The following is a 24,073-nucleotide window of genomic DNA, read 5'->3' as shown; positions in this document are numbered from 1 at the left end:
ACCTTTGGCCACAAGATCATCTTCTTCCTGCCAGTATCTTTTCTTTTCCTTTGATCCTCGGTTGTTGGAATCTGCTCTGCTGCTTGGAAGTTCCCTGGGGAGTTAGTGTTGGGGGGTTCTGGTGGAATGTGACCATCGGCAGCCATGGGCTGGATAGCGCTGTGGTGCTCAGCCTGGCTCTGTGCCCTTCTAGGGGCTCTGTGTCCTTTGTTAGCACAAACATTTTGCACACCTGACATTACCATGCATACAGTATTTCTCGTATTTTACAAAATACAAAAACACTGATCAAAGTCTGTAGAAAAAAACATTTTATTTCATGAACTCAAATATGAATCATAAAACACAATTAAAATACTTTTTTTGAATACATGCCTCAGAAATTGCACATCCCTGATTGTGCGTTACCTTCATGCTGCCTTGAAATTTTTGATTTCTTCACTGTAGCCCTATGTTATACAATCTAATCTTAACCTTATGTTAACTGATCCTATTTTTATTTCTTAAATATTCCCTCCACCACCCCCCCTCTAAGGAGGACTGCTTTATTTACAATTAATCTAATCCTATGTTATACAATCTTATCTTAACCTTATGTTAACTGATCCTATTTTTATTTCTTAAATATTCCCTCCACCACCCCCCCCTCTAAGGAGGACTGCTTTATTTATAATTAATCTAATCCTATGTTATACAATCTTATCTTAACCTTATGTTAACTGATCCTATTTTTATTTCTTAAATATTCCCTCCACCACCCCCCCTCTAAGGAGGACTGCTTTATTTATAATTAATCTAATCCTATGTTATACAATCTTATCTTTACCTTATGTTAACTGATCCTATTTTTATTTCTTAAATATTCCCTCCACCACCCCCCCTCTAAGGAGGACTGCTTTATTTATAATTAATCTAATCCTATGTTATACAATCTTATCTTTACCTTATGTTAACTGATCCTATTTTTATTTCTTAAATATTCCCTCCACCACCCCCCCTCTAAGGAGGACTGCTTTATTTATAATTAATCTAATCCTATGTTATACAATCTTAAGCTTACCGTAACCTATCCTATCTTAATTTTATTCTATGTTATCTTATCCTATCTTTCTTATCTTATGCTATGCAATCCTATCTCATATAATCTTATCCTAAACTTATGGTAATTTATCATGTCTTTGTAAAACATAAAATGGCATACAAGTTAAGACTATCTTAACTTGTCCTATCTTAACCTTATCCTATCTTAATCTTATCCTATAGTACCTTATGCTATAGAACTACATGGTAACATATCCTAATTTTATCTTATCCTAAGTACGTATGACAAGTCTCGTGTAATTATGTGCTGAATCTACAGGGAAATGTAGCTATGTGCATCTGACTGATAGCCCATTTCCACACCCATCTCCTGAGCCCTGGGCATGGTACTTAGCTGCTCCAGTGCATCAATAGGAAAGATGAACTCATCTTCATCAATCCTACGCCTCTTGGATGAATGAGTACCCTCATTATCCTCATTCTTCCCCTGTTTCGCTAAGTTAATTTCATTTAAATGTCTGTTCCAAAACTCCTGACACCAGTACTCAGTAAAGCACTTGGCGTCATAGGTCATTTTAGAGTACTTGGTTACATAATAGTTATACAACCAATAGAATTTTTCCAGGTGAGATGAGGCGGCTACAGCCTGTGCTGGAGCCTGAAGCAGAGGGGTCAGATGAACCAGGCCTGGAGCTGAATATGGATGTGGAGCTGGGCTTACAGGTGTGACTAAGTGTGGGGATAAAACAGAGGAGCCCATAAAAAGAAATGGGGATGAAACAAAAGAGGAGGGGGCTGAAGACGGAAATAAAAATGAAGAGGAGGAGAAGGTTGGTGAGCTGGGCTTAGGCTCTAACCCCTTCTGTTGGTCATACCTCCTTCTTCGCCCTGACCGGCCTCCCGCCGTATTTCTACGGCGGCCTGTGCCCTGCTGACCCCTGCTGGTTGCCACCGGGATGGCAGCAGATCCAGGAGAGGCAGACGTGGTCAGGGAGCTGGCTGCCGGCGGCCTGGTGCGGCACTTCTTCCGACGGCCAGCATCACTGGAACTGGTTTGTCCTTTGGGATTATAAAGACAGGGGACAGCATATTTAATTTAAATGAAACATTATGTCACTGTACAACAACACTACATCACAACCATCACAGATATCACACTTGGCAGTCGGTATTGCACACTAAGAAAAATTCTGCCGTCTTTATTGGATACAGGAAACACACGCTTGGGAAACTTATGCGCTGGTCTTGACTTGGGCCGTCTGCGTTTCAGCAGGGGAACCTGACCTATAAAAACAAGCCAGTTTGTGCACAGATTCCCTGATACGCAGAACAACAGCGAAAAACAACACTGGAAAGGTTCATGTGCATCAAATATAGCAGCCCACTCAATCCAAATGCTGGCATCAACAACTGACTATTAAGTCAAATCCTTTACATATCTTACACTTTCCATAAGTTGCATTATTTATTCACTCTCAAGGTACCAAACTAAGATTTATGCTTTTTCTGATTTCTACCGCGTTTCCCAGCAAATAAGCCCTAACATGATTTTTCAAGAAGCCCGTAATATAAGCCCTAGTTATTGTCCCATGGATTGTACGGTAACTAGAATGAGATGCGGTTGTACTACGAGAAGGCTACATGGACAAGAGGCGCTCATTTAAGGACAGAGTTATTGCTAAACATGAGAGATTGGGGACACTGGTTCTACAGGAAATTGAGTTGCGAGATATTCAGGACGGAATTTGGAACTTGGAGATTTACGATGATGTTCCAGAAGAACATGACATTACGACTATATTTGAATAAACATATGCAGTATACAGCAGAATTTTGTTCATGAATAAATTCACCGTCAAATTGTTTACATGGAAAGATACTGTTAGAAGATGACATGATGTCTGTGTTTGAATAAATGTGGATTTTTTTCAGGAATACCGGTAAATATACTGTAGCATGTTATACTTGGGAAAATACTACCTTAATATAAGCCGTAACGCGTCATTTGGAGCAAAAATTAATATAAGACCCTGTCTTATTTTCGGGGAAACACCGTATATTAGGACATATTCAGCTGTTACTTTACCACTTCATGATGATTTTCTCTGATGTTTAAACACAGCACAGCCACAGATTTTACTGATTTCATTATATAATGCAGTAGACATGCAAAAAGACTCCCGTATATTAAAGCTAAAGGTGAACTACTTTATTATTTAGACATGTACTTCTAAAACAAGATAATAGAACAGAAGATTCAAGAAGGCTAGTCAAGCATATTCTGACTTTAACTCTTTAAGTGCTGAGTTAGTCTGGGCATCATTTTGCCATCCTTACCTCGGCCAACTGGACCGGGGATGTATTCCGGGGCGATCCGCACACTGACTGCACCTTTCGGCAGCAGCCAGTCAATCCTCTGGAGATTCACGGTGGTTTTCACGATGGACATCTTTCGCGTCTTCTCTCTTGCTGATAAACTGCAAGTCTGAGCTGCTTTAAATGTTCAAATGAAAACTCTAAACGGAAAAGAATTGTTATGATTCGGTTGCTAAGCTACGGTGGCCGATTGGTGTCAGCGCGCTGCAAAGTCTTCAAACGCTTTAATCAAATGACAAAACATACGATCTACATTTACAAAAGCGCAGAAACGTAGAAGTACCACAAAATTTTAAGACAAGTTTAAAAACATATAAGCGCTGAAAATCCGCTCACAACACAGTTGTGAAGTTTCTGGGTGACAAAGAAACAAGACGGACCAATTATGGTTTAACTGTATATCGAATGTTTATGAAATTTCGATATCTTATCAAAACAGGATATAGAATGAAACACTACATTATATCAATCAATCATTCGGTCGCCATTAAAAATATAGAATAATGTTCCTTCCTTGTTATAAGTAACACGAGAGCTGCGGTCTTGAAGTTGCACAGACTCCCAGAATTCATAGCGATAATTACGCGACCCATTCAATTAGTGGGTTTTTTGATAATTGGGAATGCGTTGGGTGCGTTCGACTTCACTTAGGTCTGACTGCAGCTGACGTGAGGGGGAGCGCCATCTGCCGGCGGCTGCAGGAGTGTAATATCCATCCATCCATCCATCCATTTTCCAAACCGCTTATCCTATTGGGTCGCGGGGGGTCCGGAGCCTATCCCGGAAGCAATGGGCACGAGGCAGGGAACAACCCAGGATGGGGGGCCAGCCCATCGCAGGGCACACTCACACACCATTCACTCACACATGCACATCTATGGGCAATTTAGCGACTCCAATTAGCCTCAGCATGTTTTTGGACTGTGGGGGGAAACCGGAGTACCCGGAGGAAACCCCACGACGACATGGGGAGAACATGCAAACTCCACACACATGTGACCCAGGCGGAGACTCGAACCCGGGTCCCAGAGGTGTGAGGCAACAGTGCTAACCACTGCACCACCATGCCGCCCCTGGAGTGTAATATAATAATATAAACTGTAATATAAACTTGTAATACAAACTGACAGCAGCCAAACTAGACAACTTCTACTCCTCGTAGTGCGAGACCTGACTGAGATGGCCGCACTTCCAAAAGGGTGTAGATACATCTATAAAAATATCACCTGCATGCACATTACCTCTTCTACAATAACCAACTCCTGATCCAAACTGCTAGCAGTGAAAAGATAGCTGCCAGGAAAAAGGTCAAATACATTTATTTCAAGGATTCAAAGTTTTTATTGTCATGCACAGAATGCAATGCAATTCTTACTTGAATGCCTTCTTCACAGACTAGACGATTAAACACATAAACCAGCGCAACATTACAGTAACTAACAATAAATAAATGATTAACTTATGTGTACTATTAGAGCATTTATTGAAACTTTACTTCTTTACAGGCTTTTCGGGAGAAATAGCAGATAACGTATCGGAACTTCCAGAGATACAAACGTCATGCGTGTGACTAAAATTGTTCAGCCAATAAGGGCAAAGTTGTGTCACGGAGGCAGTTCCAGTTTGTGCAGCCGGCTGAGAGGTTTTTTTTATTATTTTTGTTATTGAAGCTTTAAATTACAACAGAAGTAATAGCTGACCAGTGACCATTAAGATTAACAAAACAAACAAGAACATTTACGAGACATTTACAAAATAAGCCAGGGGCACATAGTAGCGACATTTACAGTTACGCCGGCTGAAAGGTGCTGCACGATCTTACTTGCTCTCTGCACGTGCTGCACGATCTGTCACGATCGTCTTGTAGGTTTTTGAACCATGTGACTTGGTGACGTTAGGTGACGTTTTGCAGGGCCGGCTTTATGTCGGACAAAAGAAATCTAACCATGATGCAGTAATTCTAGAGGCAGCAAAGCAGACTAACCAAAGATCTCATAGTAAACAAAGGAATGTGATACTGCAGTTAAGTCTCGGAACAATGTTTTACAATGTTAAAAAGTACTCACAACTTTCAGAATTTGATTGAGTACAAAAAGTTGCAGGCTAATGTAAGGAGGGTAGTTAAATGAGCAAAGAGGGAGTTTTGGAGGTCCTTCTGTAATTCAGTAGGACGGGAAACTGACATTAGTAAAGTCTGGGGAATGATAAAAAAGATGCATGAGATTAAAAGGGAGTATGGATATTCAGTTCTAAATGATAATAACATAATAACAGTTACAGATGGGGAAAAAGGCAAAATGTTAGTTTTGTGGTTTTTCATTCCCTGCTAAATCAGAAGTCAGAAGCCGCTGGTGTAGATCCAAATTCAGTCTTTATTGCAACAATTAAGTTACAACCAAGGCCGGACACTTAAAGTGTGTCCAGTACTGTTTTATACCTATTTTTATACAAGTTCTTATCATTTAACAATATCTCGTCACTTAAGCATCATCATTCCTTCAACCATTCACAATCATTGTTTTTTACATCAATCCACTACCCCTAGGTGATAAGTTTGTCCATCAATTCTTTTACTGTTTGGTCCCTCAGCCGAACGTAATGGTGGTGCAACCATCTCCACTTGGTTTTTAAAAAATGCTCAGCCGTGAACTTTTGGTGAGCCTGTTGCACATTGTCTAATTAGAGGGTTGATAATATATTTGTCCTTCAACATAATGATAAGGCATAACACTAATAAAGGTGGATATTCATGCATTCAGGGCTAACATAAAGTAGCTAACAGAACATTTGAGGCTAATACAAGGTGCAAATACATACTCAATTGATTACATTGTGTTGATTACATTATAATGATTACATCACGGGTATTTGGCATGCTTTTTAATAATACCGTAATGATTATATTCTACATTGTATAGTGCTAAATAATATCCCATATATTTCCCCCCTTTGGGATTCTAAAGAGTCCCACACACAATTCTGTCCATCCAGCCTAGGAGGGAGGGCTAAAACCCTAAGATCTAGGGAAATTCCACTCCCAGCCCGCCACAGGCGCGGCCCCCCTTCGGGGTCCATGGCTGACATGGCTCACAAACTATCAACACTCAGAATCAACCAACAGCAATGAACTCCCCAGGATACATTGCATATATTATCAGGAATACATAATCTACCAGGAGTACATCAGCTACCACAAGCTCATTACATAAACATATACGGCTAATGCAAAGATAACTGAAAGGTTAACTGATAACACTGTAGATTACTATAACAGGCACTCTGTCATGAGCAGGAAAGTCCCAGGTGTTGTGGGCGGCAGGCAGGCTGCAGCGTTTCCAACATGGAGTATTCACAGGCGGTACGGCCGAACTTCAGCTATGGGCAGGAGCGTATCCAAGGTGTCTATGTCGCCATCCGTTTCCGTGTTGGTCCAGGAGGTTGCCGCTCCAAACGGTCCTCCCACCACTCTAAACATTGCAGCTATAGTCGCCTGCTGAGACAGCGCTCTTCCCACTAGGGAGCGAACAAGAGGAACTACACAAAAAAAGATTAGTAGCAAAGCAAGAATGAACACAGCACGCACACAGAGTGCTTTCATAAGGGCTTACTGCCAACTACCCCACATATTATAGCACCAGTCAAACAACCCGTCATGTTGTCCCGAATTTCTCGCCATCTCATCCTGTAACCCCTGCAACTTTCTCATACCCTCAGTAAATGAAACATCCAGGGCTGTATTGTTGGGAATAAATGTACAGCACTGATCCCCGAACAGCACACACACTCCCCCTTTTTCTGCCAGGAGCCAATCCAGGGCCACCCTGTTCTGTCATGCCATCAGACTGGTGGCCTGAAGCTGCTCCCCCAGAGATGCGAGTGCCTCCTGAGTATAGTTGGTAAACCTCTGCTGATTATAGTACAAATAATTTTTCCATTCCACATTTTTGTTAACAGTAGGCCAAATTAATATTGATTCAAACCCTGCAGCTATCTCACTTCTCACCTTATATTTCTCTGGAATGCCCCTCAGCTGGCATATGGCATCTATATACACACTGGGATCATCTTCGCAGCTCGCAACAAACCTGTGGGACCTAGAGGGCTGTTTGTCAATATCCACCTGGCTAGCTAACATCCTCCTAGTGCAGAGGCCTCCACAATTATTGGGGAGAGGAGGCCTCAATCCTCCCTCCTGACCACACAGCCACCACGTATCTGCCAGAGGTACGCTCTGGTTCTCTAATGCATCCAGCGGAATGACATCTGAGTCCTCTATAGGCCTGTGTGGGGGGCTGACGTCTGAGTCCTCTATAGGCCTGTGTGGGGGGCTGACGTCTGAGTCCTTTATAGGCCTGCGCGAGGGGCTGAAGTCTGAGTCCTCTATAGGCCTGTGTGGGGGGCTGACGTCTGAGTCCTCTATAGGCCTGTGTGAGGGGCTGACGTCTGAGTCCCCTATAGGCCTGTGTGAGGGGCTGACGTCTGAGTCCTCTATAGGCCTGTGTGGGGGGCTGACGTCTGAGTCCTCTATAGGCCTGTGTGGGGGGCTGACGTCTGAGTCCTCTATAGGCCCGTGTGAGGGGCTGACGTCTGAGTCCTCTATAGGCCCGTGTGAGGGGCTGACGTCTGAGTCCTCTATAGGCCCGTGTGGGGGGCTGACGTCTGAGTCCTCTATAGGCCCGTGTGAGGGGCTGACGTCTGAGTCCTCTATAGGCCCGTGTGAGGGGCTGACGTCTGAGTCCTCTATAGGCCTGTGTGAGGGGCTGACGTCTGAGTCCTCTATAGGCCCGTGTGAGGGGCTGACGTCTGAGTCCTCTATAGGCCTGTGTGAGGGGCTGACGTCTGAGTCCTTTATAGGCCTGTGCGAGGGGCTGAAGTCTGAGTCCTCTATAGGCCCGTGTGAGGGGCTGATGTCTGAGTCCTCTATAGGCCCGTGTGAGGGGCTGACGTCTGAGTCCTCTATAGGCCTGTGTGGGGGGCTGACGTCTGAGTCCTCTATAGGCCCGTGTGGGGGGCTGACGTCTGAGTCCTCTATAGGCCCGTGTGAGGGGCTGACGTCTGAGTCCTCTATAGGCCCGTGTGAGGGGCTGATGTCTGAGTCCTCTATAGGCCCGTGTGAGGGGCTGACGTCTGAGTCCTCTATAGGCCCGTGTGAGGGGCTGATGTCTGAGTCCTCTATAGGCCCGTGTGGGGGGCTGACGTCTGAGTCCTCTATAGGCCCGTGTGAGGGGCCGACGTCTGAGTCCTCTATAGGCCCGTGTGAGGGGCTGACGTCTGAGTCCTCTATAGGCCCGTGTGAGGGGCTGACGTCTGAGTCCTCTATAGGCCCGTGTGAGGGGCTGATGTCTGAGTCCTCTATAGGCCCGTGTGAGGGGCTGACGTCTGAGTCCTCTATAGGCCTGTGTGAGAGGCCGACATCTGAGTCCTCTATAGGCCTGTGTGAGGGGCTGACGTCTGAGTCCTTTATAGGCCTGTGTGAGGGGCCGACGTCTGAGTCCTCTATAGGCCTGTGTGGGGGGCTGACGTCTGAGTCCTCTATAGGCCTGTGTGAGGGGCTGACGTCTGAGTCCCCTATAGGCCCGTGTGAGGGGCTGACGTCTGAGTCCTCTATAGGCCTGTGTGAGGGGCTGACGTCTGAGTCCCCTATAGGCCCGTGTGAGGGGCTGACGTCTGAGTCCTCTATAGGCCTGTGTGAGGGGCTGACGTCTGAGTCCCCTATAGGCCCGTGTGAGGGGCCGACGTCTGAGTCCTCTATAGGCCTGTGTGGGGGGCTGACGTCTGAGTCCTCTATAGGCCCGTGTTAGGGGCTGACGTCTGAGTCCTCTATAGGCCTGTGTGAGGGGCTGACGTCTGAGTCCTTTATAGGCCTGTGTGAGGGGCTGACGTCTGAGTCCTCTATAGGCCTGTGTGAGGGGCTGACGTCTGAGTCCCCTATAGGCCCGTGTGAGGGGCTGACGTCTGAGTCCTCTATAGGCCTGTGTGAGGGGCTGACGTCTGAGTCCCCTATAGGCCCGTGTGAGGGGTCGACGTCTGAGTCCTCTATAGGCCTGTGTGGGGGGCTGACGTCTGAGTCCTCTATAGGCCCGTGTGAGGGGCTGACGTCTGAGTCCTCTATAGGCCTGTGCGAGGGGCTGACGTCTGAGTCCTCTATAGGCCTGTGTGAGGGGCTGACGTCTGAGTCCTCTATAGGCCCGTGTGAGGGGCTGACGTCTGAGTCCTCTATAGGCCTGTGTGAGGGGCTGACATCTGAGTCCCCTATAGGCCCGTGTGAGGGGCCGACGTCTGAGTCCTCTATAGGCCTGTGTGGGGGGCTGACGTCTGAGTCCTCTATAGGCCTGTGTGAGGGGCTGACGTCTGAGTCCTTTATAGGCCTGTGCGAGGGGCTGAAGTCTAAGTCCTCTATAGGCCTGTGTGAGGGGACCGACGTCTGAGTCCCCTATAGGCCCGTGTGAGGGGCCGACGTCTGAATCCTCTATAGGCCTGTGTGGGGGGCCGACGTCTGAGTCCTCTATAGGCCTGTGTGGGGGGCTGACGTCTGAGTCCTCTGTAGGCCCGTGTGAGGGACCGACATCTGAGTCCTCTATAGGCCTGTGTGGGGGGCCGACGTCTGAGTCCTCTATAGGCCTGTGTGGGGGGCTGACGTCTGAGTCCTCTATAGGCCTGTGCGAGGGATTGACGCCTGAGTCCTCTATAGGCCTGTGTATGCATCAAATATCATATATATCCATCCATCCATCCATCCATTTTCCAAATCACTTATCCTACTGGGTTGCGGGGGGTCCGGAGCCTATCCCGGAAGCAATGGGCACGAGGCAGGGAACAACCCAGGATGGGGGGCCAGCCCATCGCAGGGCACATTCACACATCATTCAAATATCATATATATAATTTATTAAATTTAGATTTAAGTTTGCAGTCAATTCAATTTCCACGTTTCTCAATTTTCACGTTGCCTTTTTAAACGCAATTATGTGAATTTTAAGTAAAAATGTAGAATGAAATTATATCGTGATAATTATCAATATCATTTCCTATGAAAAAAACTTTACTATTGTACAATATTGCCCAGCCATAGGCTGATTTCAAAATTGATTTACATATTGTCTGTCTGTCATTATACATAAGAACATAAGAACATAAGAACTATACAAACGAGAGGAGGCCATTCGGCCCATCAAGCTCGCTTGGGGAGAACTAAACTAATAGCTCAGAGTCGTTAAAATCTTATCTAGCTCTGATTTAAAGGAACCCAAGGATTCAGCTTGCACTACATTATCAGGAAGGCTATTCCATACTCTGACTACACGCTGTGTAAAGAAGTGCTTCATTAAATCCAGCTTGAAATGTTCTCCCGCTAATTTCCACCTATGGCCACGAGTTCGTGTATTTAAACTAATGCTGAAGTAACTATTTGGTTGAACAGCATCCAAACCTGTTAGAATCTTATATACCTGGATCATGTCCCCCCTCAGTCTCCTTTGCTTGAGACTGAACAGATTTAGCTCAAGTAACCGTTCCTCGTATGACATTCCTCTAAGACCAGGAATCATTTTTGTGGCCCTACGCTGCACCTTTTCTAAGGCCACAATGTCCTTTTTAAGATATGGTGACCAAACCTGCACACAATATTCTAGGTGAGGTCTCACCAAGGAATTGTATAATCTTAGCATTACCTCCCTTGACTTAAACTCCACACACCTGGAGATATACCCCAACATCCTATTGGCCTTTTTTATTGCTTCCCCACATTGGCGAGAATGGGACATGGAAGCATCAACATACACACCAAGGTCTTTCTCATGATCAGCTACCTTTATTTCAGTGACACCCATGAAATACCTGTAGTTTATATTTCTGCTCCCTAGATGGAGTACCTTACATTTATCGATGTTAAATTTCATCTGCCAGGTATCGGCCCAGTCACTAATTAAATCAAGATCCCGCTGTAGCTGCTGAGCCACTAATTCAGTATCTGCTACACCACCCACCTTGGTGTCATCTGCAAATTTCACCAGTTTACTGTATATATTGGTATCCATATCATTTATTTAAATTAGGAACAATAGTGGTCCTAAAATCGAACCCTGCGGTACCCCACTATGAACGCAAGCCCACTGTGACATTGTGCCTCTTATAACTACTCGCTGTTTCCTATCTGTTAACCAGTTATCAATCCAGGTCGCTACGGTACCTAAAATACCTGTCGCTTTGAGTTTAAGTAGGAGCCTCTTGTGAGGGACAACATCAAAAGCCTTTTGGAAATCTAAGTAGATGACATCATAGGCCTTCTTATCATCAACTTCCTGAGTAGCTTCCTCAAAAAACTCCAACAGATTTGTTAAACAGGATCTACCTCTCCTAAATCCATGTTGGCTATCCCGCAAAATGTTATTGGAGTCCAGGTAATCTACCATTTTCTCTTTGATTATAGCCTCCATAACTTTACCAGTTATACAAGTTAGACTGATTGGCCTATAGTTAGACAAATTACTTCTATCCCCTTTTTTGAAAATAGGCGTTATGAAGGCGTGCTTCCAATCAGAAGGTACCACACCTTCAGATAAGGATTTTCGAAACAGTAAAGTTAAGGGTCAGCAAATAATATCCCTCATCTCTTTTAACACTATAGGTAAGATGCCATCAGGGCCCTGTGATTTATTTATTTTGAGCTTAGCTAGGCTTTGCAAAACATCTGCTTCAGTTATATATATATTAGCTATAGACCATGCTGGATAGGTAATAACTGGTAAATTACTAAGGTCCTCAACAGTGAATACCCGTGCAAAACTATCATTGAACTCATTTACTATATCAATGTCGTTTACTATTATAAGACCCTTACTATCCTGAAGATTAGTAATTTCAGGTTTTAGAGCTCTTTTAGAGTTAAAATACTGGAAGAAACTTTTAACGTCATCCTTAGCTTCCAATGCAACCATCCTTTCGACATTTCTTTTAGCTCGTCTAATATCATTTTTTAACTCAGCCTGTAGACTTAGATATTCCTGCTTAATTCTGTCATCATCAGTTATTTTCCATTGCTGGAACAAAGCCCTTTTCCTCCTTACTTTATACTTTATTTCCCTAGTAAACCACCTAGGTTTCAATTTCCTAGATTTATTCTTGCTGGAAACAGGTATGAAGTCCTATTGCACTTGCAATAATGTGCTTTTAAAAAATTCCCAGGCCTCTTCAACAGTTTTGTTATTTAACTCCATCCAGTTCACAGTTTCTAGTTTTAGTCTCATACACTTAAAGTCAGCCTTCCTAACATTATATATTTTTGATTTGGACTTAGCTCTTCGAACACTAAACTTAACCTCAAATTTGACCATGTTATGATTGCTACTGTCAAGTGGTTCTAAAACGTCTAATTTACCAATCCTGTCCTGGTTATTAGAGAGAACAAGATCAAGAATGGCATCTCCCCTGGTAGGGGTGTTAACAAACTGAGTAAAAAAACAATCCTGTACTAATTCCACCATCTCCAGTTCATTTTCTGAAGAGCCAGTGACAATGTCCCACTGCATTCCTGGTAGATTAAAATCACCCATAACTACCACATAATTTTTATTGCTCATAGTCCTAATATCACTGTATAACAATCTGCTTTCCTCAGCAGCTATATTAGGTGTTCTGTAACAAACACCCGCAATTAGGCTATTTGAGTTTTTAGCATCTAATTTTACCCATATTGCTTCCGTAGTTTTATTTATATCAGTAAGTTCCCTTGCCTGCAAGTTTTCCTTTACATATACTGCAACACCACCTCCCTTTTTTCCTATACGATCCTTACGGAACAACGTGTAACCATCCATATTATATTCTTGTCCATCCTTTTCACTCAACCACGTTTCAGTTATTCCTATAATATCATAAGAGTCCGATGAGATAAAAGCCTCTAAATCATGAATTTTATTCCTAATACTTCTGGCGTTTAAATACAGACAACAAAGGGTAGGCCTATTACGGTGCCCACTTACAATATGATTATTTGGGGCTTTCCGTTTCCCCCCACTGACATAGTTAACTAACCTCCCTGCCCCCCCAGTCCCTAGTTTAAACATTCCTCAACTACTCTACACATACGGCTCCCCAATACACTGGTTCCCCTCTGGTTCAGGTGCAACCCATCCGGCTTGAACAGGTCCCACCTGTTCCAGAAGGTCCTCCAATGCCCCATAAACCTAAACCCCTCTTTCCTACACCATCCTTTTAGCCATGCATTTAATTTCCTTATCTCAGCTAACTTAGCCTGACTTGCACGTGGCATGGGGAGTATTTCGGAGAATACCACCGTGGACGTTCTGCTTCTAAGCTTATTGGCGACTTCTATAAATTTATCCTGCAGAACAGCCCTTCTACCCTTGCCTATGTCGTTGGTGCCAACATGCACCACGACAACTGGATCCACCCCAGCTGGGGCCAAAAGCTTATCCACACGATCTGGAAGGTCTCCTACCTGGGCCCCAGGCAGGCAAGACACCGTACGGGACCCTCTATCACGTGTGCACACATAACTGTCTACTCCCCTAATAATGGAATCCCCCACTACCACAACCTCCCTCTTCCTGGGGGGAGGGGGCTCCTCAGTGCCCAAGTGCCCACCTGCCTCCCCAGTCCGTTCCGGCTCTAAAGCTGGAAGAACCTGAAACCTGTTCGACACAGTCACCTCAGGTGATGCCGCCTCTGCAACGTGTGTACGCCCTTTCCTGCGTCTACGACCTACGGTCACCCAGCTCTCTCAACCTCTCTGCTCTTCATTCTCCCCCCTCCCGGCTAGTGGCGTACACACCTTCTCCCTAAAAGGCGTATTAACTTGCTCCTCTAACTCACTGTTGCATTGGATGAGAGCCGGTTGCTCCTCAAGGTTGCGAACCTTGACCATGAGCGAGTCCACTAGCTTACATCGCTCGCAGATGAAGTCCGACTGGACACTAACGTCCAGAAGGGCAAACATGTTGCAAACGCAACACTGAGCCGGCCCCATAATTAACTAACTCACTATGACCCCGTACTCCCAGCCCAGTAAATTTATATAGCGTATTTAACTTTAAAGATTAATTAACGTACTGTTAAATGCAATAAAGTGCCGAGTACACTAAAATAAGTTACTTGGGTTGAAACGGAACTTAATTATTATTTTTATTTAAAATTTTTAATCCGATAAATTTACTACTACTTACCAAAAGAACTTCTGCCTGAACCAAGTATGAACTAAAAACAAAACGAAATCGAAGTTGCTCTTGGGAGGTCGAAAAACCACAAAAACCTTGCAGAATTAATCAGGATAAAACATATAAAACGATAAACAATAAAAACTATACGATTAGGAAGCAATCAGTCCCGTGTACATGATCAGCCAGAAAATACTTGCATTCATCTAAACTTTTATAAACTTTAAACTGCCTTTGCTTGCTGGCCTGTGGGCTGATGGACAAACTTGAATGCCTTACAGGATAGGATAGGATGCACACTCTTTATTGTCCATTAAATCCCTCTATCAAGTGTCAATAGGCTCCAAACAACCAAATGTAATTAAAGAAAATTTAAAAAAAGGGGAAAAAATACAGAAATAACCCAAAATAAAAAAATAATAAATAAATAAAGACTAACCAAAGTAACTTAACTGTCCCCTCAGTTGCTGGGATTTAGTCCATCACCCTGACTAAACTGTATAATGAGCAGATGGGACTGTCAGTATATGGTTAGATCGTGTTTAATACAACAACGGAATACTGCATACAAGGCACAAAAGCAATGTGGGGAATAGAGCATTAAGGGAACAGTAGTCCTATTATTACACCTCCTTCTTTTAGCTTAAGTCAAATGTGCTGTGTACCTTTTGACATTAATTTCTATTACTGCTATCAACAACCTCCTTCTCTCTTTCTCTCTCTCTTCTACTGAACTTCCCTCTTTGTTCACAAGTCCATTCTGTCAGGTGGTTTTCCAGTCAACTTGACCTAGTAACAGTCCCTGTAGGCCAAAGATGAACTTTACAGTCTCTACAACATATGGTCTAGGAGTATCTGCAGGTCTGACGACTCCCAGCAGTCCCTTCTGTGCTAATCCAAACTGTCTGACCAGATGTCAGTTCTGCGAGAGGTCTGGAGCGGAGTCTGCGGTTGTAGTGTTTTGCCTGCTGATGCCTTCTCTCCTCATCCTGCTTGCGAAAAACTTGCAGATCTGGCCATTTAGGACCCAGCTGTCCACCATCTGGCTAATCTGTGCTGTGATACCGGGCCACCATACTGACAGTGTAGCTCTGGCTCGGCATTTAGTAATTCCCTGATAGCCTTCATGCAGACGCTGAAGAACATCCGCTCTCAAGGGGGGAGGTATCACAAGTCCTTCTCCCTTCATGAGAAGGTCGTGAACAAGGTGAAAATCCATTGTGCGCTGCCAGTATGGTTTAATGTCTGGATCTAACTTACATCTCTCTGGCCATTCTGTGAAACAGTGGTTTGTCACTTGTCTGCATACGTCATCTTCTTTCTGCGCTGTCTTTATCTCCTCCAGCCTTTTGTCTCCACGTCTTTCTCTAGCTGAAGATGCCGTTCAATCAAAATGAATATTTTACTCACTTATCTTTTGGTCTTTTATGATTCCATGTGTACCACCTCCAAATTATTTTGAAGATTTAAATTTCATTGTATCCAAATTAATTTGGAACGGCAGACAACCCAGGAAACGCTTCTCAGTTTTACAGCGCACCAAATCAGACGGTGGCCTCGCCCTCCCTGATTTTAAGCTCTAGCATTGGGCATTTCAAATTAGGGCTATGCGCACTTGGACAGACGCAGGCAGTGTAGTGTCGTGGAGAGGTATTGAATCGGCTATAGTGCATCCCCACGGACTCCAGGACTTACCTTTCCCAGGGGTAGGTCTTCGTAAATCACGACACAAACTTGGTTGTATCTTTTCATCCACCTTAGCTGCATGGTACAACGCCGAAAAAGTAATAGGTCAACAATCTCCTTTATGGAACAATTTCCACTTTCTGTCAGACTATAAAGCTTTTGTTTGTCCCCCCTGGTCATCCAAGGGGGTTTTCACATTTTCTAATACGTTTGATGCGAATGTTGTGCGCACATTCCAGGACATTCAAAAAGAATACAGTCTGCCTGGCTTCTCATTTCTCTTCGACCTCAGGCTACGATCCACAATGAAGACCTATGCTGTGCCATGGAATTCTGTCTTAGATGATCACCCAATGTTTAGCTGGATCGATCCTGTCGAGGCATCTAAAGGCACAGTCACAAACATTTACAACAATTTACTCCTTAACGTTCATAAGCCTTTGAAGATTCTGTCAAAATGGGATTTAGAACTTTCTAGGTTTGGATTCCACCCGGTTTGGGAAACAGTGCGGTCGAATCTTTGCCTTACTTCCAAAAACCTTAGTCATGTACGTATTCACTTTAAAACTATCCATCGTTTCTATTGTAACCCTACAAACGGTATCTCATCAAACCTGCTCCCCATCCATACTGCAGCATTTGCAACACTGACACTACCAGTACGTTTCTACATGTTCTGGGACTGTCCAGTGACCCAACATTTATGGAAGCTTGTCACTCGTGTGTAATGTGATCTTACTGGACTATACTTTGACATGGAGCCTTGCTTACTATTGCTTAATGATGACATGATGTACCAGTTCTCATTACGTGATAAAAAACTGTTAAAGGCAGGCTTTACAGCTGCTAAGAAAACCACACAACAGCGATGGATACACCCTGATACAAACCTGAAGCAATTCTGGATTGTCTCATTCCATTACATTGTCTATTTAGAGTATACCACTGCAAAGATTAACAAGGCAAAGCAATCACTGTAAATACCTGGAGGAATATGGCTGCTGCTCTTAAAGAGCTTCTTTGAATGGTCTAGTTTATATGAGTTTGCTGCCAACATGTCAAGTGTGAAAAGTTGTTCTGTGTTTCCTTTTCTTTTTTTCTTTTCTTTTTTCTCCTTTCTCTTGCTGCTTTTTTGTCATTTATTCTTGTGGTATCTCTGTCCTGTATGTGTCTTCTGATAAATTGACGGAATGACAATAAAATTATAATCACAAAAAAAACAGCCTCAACTACAACATTATACATTTTTGCTGTACACAGTATCTTGTCACGGTTGATCAAAACATGATTCACCCCTGTATTCCCATAAAGTGTCCTGTAGGGCCTGGATTAGGTCCACAGCTCTAGCTAGATCAAGGGAAGGTGCTTGAAGCATGTCTGACAGATATTTGGCTTCCCCAAGAATCTTCCTAAGAACTGCTAGAATTCCAATAAAGGTAAGGTCTACTTGTGAAAGCAGGCCCCGTGCATCCACTGATCTCTCCGCACTGCTCTCTCCATCTATCTCATGTAGTACACGCAATACAGCTGGCAGTCTGTCCATGAGATTTTTACATGCATAGTACCTGCATGCCCATCTGGTATCACTGACTTTCTGTAGCTCTCTTGGTGCATCCTCATACATGTCTTGTTGAACTGACAACCATTTCTGGTGAACATAAGACCCTGACATGTACCAATGAAAAAAAACATGAGTTCCATGTGCGATCTTTTCAGGTATCGTGATTTTGTTGAATTGATAGATTAAATGTTGTGGCCAGCGTGCGTATATAAGATCTGGTTGCAGTTGCGTGTGGGACCACCCTGTAACCGGTGACGTGACTCTCCATGTGCCAGTATCTCCTTTTTGGGTCACCCCGTTCAACAGCAGGGCCATATTTAATCTCCTCCTTAGCTTCTGCTTCTAAATGGTCAAAAAGAAAAAATGCTTGATCAGCAGACGACAGAAGCCAGGCCCGCATACAAACTCGCACCTCTTCCTCCCACTCCTCAAAGCTCACACCAGACCTGCCCCCAAACATTGGACACTTCCGGTCTCTAGAAATAAAAGTAAAACGTTCATTATAGACACGAGGCTCGACCGAAACAGGTGGAGGTGCGGGGGAGGATTGGGTGGCAGTAGAGGGACCTGGAACTTCTGCTCGTTCCTGGTGCAAACGATCATTATCAGGCTGGAGCTGCCCCAACAAATTCCTGAGCTGCTGCACTTCGTCGTCCATAATGACAATAGGACAATAAAACTAGACGGCACAAACGAAGCCCGGCAAACAAAATTTACTCAAGATAGTAGTGGCTCCTGGGAAACTAATGCTGCTGTTTTACTTTGCCTTTCCACTATGACAAATTAAACACCAAAAAATAAAAAATCTCACCTAACCTCCGCAGGGAGCGATCAGGGAGTCACATCTGCACCATGTACTGGTGAAATCCTGCCGACTACACCCACTCCGATATAAAAGCACACAAATTCATAATCACCGCCCGGGGGACGTGAAGACCATGAACACTGCCTTTATTATTCTGCGTTCAGTTAACACTCCAAAGGAAAAACCAAACAGCAAAGCAATTACTTTAAAAATTACCCACAAATGGTACAAATCAGATCATGTTAGAATAACACTCCAATCACACAAAGAAACCCAAACCCGGCAGCTATTACCTTGGGGTGGGGGGACACACTGTCAGAAGGTACTCCACAGGGTCACCACATCACATGGCGTAGATACACACACCAGGGGGGTGGGCTAAGAAGGCAGAGCGACCACACAGCGCTATATCGCCAGGACCTACCCCCCCCCCAAACCAGATCCTCACCACCCAACACCAAGCCTCCCCAACGGCGCCCCACGGTTTACGTACAACAAACTAAACAAAACACATAAATACTTAATACTAATTAAACAGGAAACCCGAAAACAAAATAAACGAAACAAAAGCAGAAAACAGCAGCAATTGTAGTGGCTCAGTATCCCGCCGGCTGCCTGGCTCACGCCGGTCCGGGACACTCCACCAAATCGCCATCCACTGACTGATTACAAGCGGTATTAAAAGGGAACCTTAAAACGGGAACAACTGCAAGTGGCTAGGTTACCAAGCCCTCGCAAACTGCAGTGATGGAGATGCCCACAACTAGGCTAATTTAGTGAGGAACCTCCCTCAAAGGTACAACGGCAAACACCCGCCTGCTTCAGATCACAAGCCCATGTTCTGAATCACTATTCTACCAACACACAGGTAGAAGATGAAGAACTCTCCTCAAAGTAGTGCTGTCAGTTGGACCTTGTAACATGAATAATCATAGTGGAGAGTTACAATTATTATTTTAATGGGAAGATGTGAGATTTTTATTGGGGGGGGGGGGGGGGTCCCACTTTCAGAAACAGCCAGTGAGACTCGTTTACCTCAATCCTTCTGACCATGTGAGTCTCATTAATGAAACCGTATCTTAAGCCCAGCCGGAGCCCACCTCCCCAAGGGTACACTCTACTTTCCCAGAAAATGTCAAGATGGATTCAAATTCAACTCCCAAACCTACTGTCAGTTTTTAGAAGACACTTTCTTCAAGCAGCAGTACAGGATGAAGTCAGCATCTTTCAGGAGGACCATGATTTTTACGCAGGACAATGCTCCATCGCATGCATCGAAGTACTCCACTGCATGGCTAGCCAGTAAAGGCCTTAAGGATGACAGAATAATGACATAATCACCTGACATAATCCCTATTGAGAACTTGTGGGCCCTGCTTAAACGGGAGATTTACAGTGAAGGAAAGCAGTACAGCTCTCTGAACAGTGTCTGGGAGGCTGTGGTTGCTGCTGCAAAAAAAGTTAATCGTCAACAGAACAAGAAAATACCAGATTCCATGAATGGAAGACTTATTGCTGTTCACCAGCCGGACTGCTTGGGGGAAGAAGCTATTGCACAGTCGTGCAGACCTGCTCCTGATGCTGCAGAATCTTCTTCCGGATGGAAGAGGGGTAGTAGACAGTTGGTGGGTGGGATGGTACCGGTCAGTCACAATGCTGGTGGCCTTACGGATGCAGCGGGAAGTGTAAGTGTCCTGCAGGCTGTGGAGGGAGCTGCCGATGATGCACTCAGCGGTCTGCACAGTCTTCTGAAGGGTCCGGACCGCTGAGCGCGTCATCAGCAGCTCTCTCTCCAGCCTGCAGAACACTCACACTTCCTGCTGCGTCCGTAAGGAGGTGGCTATATTGCTCACTAATTGATATTTCATGTCAGAAATGTTTATTTGGAAATTATGTGATGTTTGTTTATTATTCACACTTTGAAAGATGATAATAAACAAGGGACATGGGAAAATGTAGGTTTTTCATTTAGTTGCATAATAATTGTGCACACTAATAGTTGTGTAATAATTGTGCACACTAATAGTTGTGTAATAATTCTGCACACTAATAGTTGTGTAATAATTCTGCACACTAATAGTTGTGTAATAATTGTGCAATTGTGGCCCCCACTTATCTGTCTGACTCAGATAAATTGATACATAGATAGATACTGAACCCCTCCCACGCCCCGCTGGCAAAAGCCACTAAATTTTTCTGCAAGCATTATCATTAATAATAGACGTGTAAAAATATACACAGACATCCACTGACAATCCACCATTGGATTCATTTGCTTTTGCAGATTAACATTCTATAAAATGACTGTAGTCAGTTATAATGTCTCTCTATCAAACTGCTGTCATATTTCTTACATCCACTGGTCACGTCAATTCACAGAAAAGCGATCATTCCGGAAACAATGTGTACTTTTCATGGACGCCACTAGGGGGAGACAAAACACAGATTATTAAATAAAATAGGATCAGAATTAAATTATAAGAAAGCGGATCTATGCGCGATATGAAATACCATGATTACTCCATTTTAACGGGACATTTCTTTTTATGCAAGTTTGTAACTAGCAGTCATTTGCATTCTTTCATAATAATAAAAAAAATAATAATATTATGAGCCATAAATCATCCATATTTTTTTGCAGGAACAGATATCGCGCCGCTGAAGTTCAGCACTTTCCCGTTTGGATGAACGTGATGTTGCCTTTTCCTGCCGGCGACCTTTAAAAATCCACGATAGCAGCGGTTAGATGCAGCGTGTGCAGCGGTCATATTTACGGACAAAATCAAGCTGCTGACTATGACTTAGTTTGTGGTTAATTAATACAAAAGTAACAGCATAATATTACATTATTTGTGCTTATAAAGTGTTACCGATGAGAGAACATTTTGAAAATCAGTAAATAACATTTTCTCTTGCCTTGACTCTAAATCAGACCTAGACGTGTTTGAGTAGATTACCAGGTTTCCTCTGGTTATTGCACTTACCGCACACAATATGGTGAAAATGTAAGTGAACCGAAATCTCCATGCAATGAATTAGCATCCTGTGAGTATCAAGTGCTACACCCCATACATTAGCAATGGGCGTCAGATCACTGTATTCAACAGGGTGAGGGGTTATTCAGGAAGGACGAGTGTATTATTATAAAACAGACTGATAAATCAGCTTGTTTAAGCAGTTATTACTGTATGTCTTGTTCAATAATCCAACATACTTTCTCAGCTGGCAGCTTTCAAAGAGGATTGACCTCATTGTTACTGCAAAACTCGACATTTATGAAGGCCTCTATACCTTAACAAGCTTAAATGCAGCACGGCCCGTGATGTCCTGTCTGGATGTCTGGAGGTGATTTTCTGTCCTGAGTTAGATGAAATGCATGAATTCATTTCCAAAAGCTGTTTATCTGGGTCCCCGCGATGGGGCCCTTTGGATATGGTGCCAGTATCTCACAGGCCTTGGACACCGAATCACTCAGGCATTTCTGAGTCGCATCTTTATTTAGCCTGATCTTTATTTTTTGTCTGGCAAATTTAACACAAACCAGTGTGTGGCCTGAATGACACACTAATGAAAGCTAATTCAGTGGCAGGAAAAGGTTTCCCGCTTATTTACATATATGTCAGAGGTTCACAGAGCTGCCAGCTTTGGTCTCCTGGCTGCTGTGACATTTTCAATCGAGACAAATCTGCACACACATTTACATGTATGTAAGAGTTTTATTACCTTGTAAATAGTCTGTAGGGTTTGCAAGCTAACCAAATGCCTTTGATGTAACTAATTATAAATTTATAATAGAATAATATAGATTTGCCTATCCCAGGAACAACAGGCGCAGGCGGGAACAAACCCTGGGTGGGAACCAACCCTGTGTGGGAACCAACCCCGGGGGGAACCAACCCTCGGCAGGAAACAACCCTGGCCGGGAACCAACCCTGGCCGGGAACCAACACACCACAGGGAGCACACACTCACACAGCCACACTCACACAAGTACAAGGCCAATTCAGAGACACCGATCAGCCAACCCTGCACGCCTTTGGACTGTGGGAGGAGACCGGAGCAGCACTGAAACACCTCACTCCAAACGGGCTTCAGTGCAGGTAATATATTAAGGCAGTGTTATGGCGGGGCGTCTGTGATGGGGGGGTGAGAGGTGGTGTTCAGGCTTAATCCAAAGTAGATTAGTGGGTCTCATTAGGAACAGCGACGACTTGCCCTGTAGAGAGAAGGTGAAGAGACTGGTGGGATGGTGCAGTGACAACAGCCTGATCCTGAATGTGGAGAAGACCAGGGAGATGATCATGGACTTCAGGAGGAAACAGCCCAGTCATTCAGCACTCGTCACTGACAACAGTGCTGTGGAGGTGGTAAGCAGCATCAGATTCCTGGGGGTGCAGATAACTGACAATCTGGACTGGTCACCAAACACAACATCACCGGTTAAACGGGCTCAGCAGCGTTTGCACTTCCTGCGCCGGATGAAGAGAGCTTTCCTCTCCCATCCTCAGCACCTTCTACCGAGGCACCATAGAGCGCGTGCTGACCAGCTGTATCTCCATCTGGTTTGGCAGCTCGAAAGCCTCAGACAGGAAATGGCTGCAGAGAGTAGTGAGGCCTGCAGAGAGGATCATCGGGACTTCTCTTCCATCCATCCAGGACATTGCGCACAAACACTGTCTCAGCAGAGCCCATGACATCATCAGAGACTCCGCCCACCCCCACCACGGACTGTTCGCCCTGCTGCCCTCTGGGAAGAGGCTTTGCAGCATCAGGACCAGGACAGTCAGATTCTGTAATAGATTTATTCCTCAAGCCATTAGACTCCTGAACTCTCAATACCTCATGGCAGCCCCCCCCCCCCCCCACACACACACACACACACACACACACACTCCGCCTCTCTCCATCCATCCGCACGCCACTTTCAAGAATTGCTTTTTTTTTAATTGTCTACTGCAATATGTCTGAAACGGCGATGTACACTGGTGTTTGCTGCTATAGTGCTGTTAATATATTTTTATGCATATTCTATGTTAATTCCACTTCATATTTTTTTTATACACTCTACTGGGCCGATGATGAGTCAATGCAACGTAATTTTACTCTGATGTGCACTAACCAGTGTATGTTCTGAATGACAATGAAGTAGCCATTCTATTCTATTCTATTCTATTCTATTCTATTCTATTCTATTCTATTCTATTCTATTCTATTCTATGTCTGGATAAGTTTGGGCTGGAATACAGAGAGAAGCTGGTGGCCAAAGCAGTGAAGGTCATGAGTGGCAGATGCTCTGGGGTCCAAACAGGAGTTAGAGAGGTTGCCAGATATGCATTTTATGTTCACTGCAGCCCACACTGTTTGCATCTTGTCATTGTTGACTGTGTGAAAAATGTCCCTGTAGCTGCATGTTTTCTTCTCTTTGCTGGA

The 24,073-nt window shown here is 44.2% G+C and overlaps 1 protein-coding gene and 1 long non-coding RNA gene across 2 annotated transcripts in view; one reads left to right on the top strand and one right to left on the bottom strand.

Annotated features, from left to right (window-relative positions):
- The window catches only part of LOC125723424 (stonustoxin subunit beta-like), a 248,766-nt gene that overhangs the window by 95,435 nt on the left and 129,258 nt on the right, over positions 1-24,073 (top strand). The window lies entirely within an intron of this gene.
- LOC125723436 (uncharacterized) lies at positions 289-3,489 on the bottom strand. The gene is made up of 2 exons (XR_007386890.1): positions 3,379-3,489; positions 289-2,100 (listed from the first exon to the last, which is right to left on the bottom strand). It is a non-coding gene; the product is annotated as an uncharacterized LOC125723436 (long non-coding RNA).

Source organism: Brienomyrus brachyistius, unplaced genomic scaffold, assembly GCF_023856365.1.
Source record: "Brienomyrus brachyistius isolate T26 unplaced genomic scaffold, BBRACH_0.4 scaffold48, whole genome shotgun sequence".
Taxonomy (NCBI): domain Eukaryota; kingdom Metazoa; phylum Chordata; class Actinopteri; order Osteoglossiformes; family Mormyridae; genus Brienomyrus; species Brienomyrus brachyistius.
Note: the sequence above shows the minus strand (reverse complement) of the source record. Positions and strands in the feature narration are given on the sequence as shown.